This window comes from Nanorana parkeri, unplaced genomic scaffold, assembly GCF_000935625.1.
Source record: "Nanorana parkeri isolate BGI_ZX_2015 unplaced genomic scaffold, ASM93562v1 scaffold1380, whole genome shotgun sequence".
Lineage (NCBI taxonomy): Eukaryota > Metazoa > Chordata > Amphibia > Anura > Dicroglossidae > Nanorana > Nanorana parkeri.
In genome coordinates this window covers 97,365-98,304 of record NW_017307648.1, presented here as the reverse complement: position 1 = coordinate 98,304, position 940 = coordinate 97,365, and the positions used below count along the sequence as shown (strand labels likewise).

The following is a 940-nucleotide window of genomic DNA, read 5'->3' as shown; positions in this document are numbered from 1 at the left end:
AAAGGAATTGTAAAGATAATCCAGAGGTGAGTCCAGCTGGCAGTCCTGAGGTAACTGCTGACCCCGCCCACTGACAGGAGTGACTATAGAGAGTGGAAAGGTTACACTCATTGCTCAGCTGTTTTCCCGCCAAAAGTCTGTCACCAATCCTGTGCTCGGCTGACCTGAAGGTCTGTCCAGCAACTGAGGTAAATCTTCCTAGCAACAGCAGGCGGCTTGTCACCTGAAAGACAAAAAGCAGAAAGAACCAGCAAATCCGCCCCAGAGAGACAGGTACATGGCAGTCACCACACACCTCTATTCACATATAATTAGTTGTTGTTTTTTTAAACACCTGGGTGATAGGGGCCACAATCCCACTTTTTTTAAACTTTGCTTTCGTGGCCCTAACATTAGTCATCTATGCCACACAGGTCATTTTGTCTTTGTTTTAATGATAGCATTGGAAGGCCTACCAGCGGGGCCGGTGCTAGACTATTTTGCACCCTAGGCAAGACCAGCCACCTGTACCACCCCCAGGCCCTCTTCCGCGGCGCAACCCCTGATCCCCACCCCCCTGCACATGCAGCCATATTCTCCTGCCGGCTAGCTTCCGCAGGCGTCAGGTGGATGTAATTTAATTTGACATAGCCAATAGCAGGCTGGCTATTGCAACCCCACCCACTAACAGGGAAGCGGACCAGAGAGAGAAAAGTTGTCTCTGAGTTCCGCTCCTCTTCTTAGTGGGCGGGTGCAACAGCCAGCCTGCTATTGGCTTTGGCAATTGGAAATAGATGGGGGTGAGTGGTCGCGGCTACGGCTAGTGCGCCCTGGTTTGCCTAGTGGTAGCACCCGGCCCTGCCTACCAGAGGGCCACACATTACAGTGGCAGCTCTGGAACCTAATTTCTCTTTTCCACCCCTCCCCCACACTTTTTTTTTTACCTTCACCCACAGGTTTG

The 940-nt window shown here is 51.6% G+C and overlaps 1 protein-coding gene across 1 annotated transcript in view; it reads right to left on the bottom strand.

The window, feature by feature from the left end:
- LOC108797993 (gastrula zinc finger protein XlCGF26.1-like) overlaps window positions 1-940 on the bottom strand; it is a 10,086-nt gene that overhangs the window by 6,815 nt on the left and 2,331 nt on the right. The window lies entirely within an intron of this gene.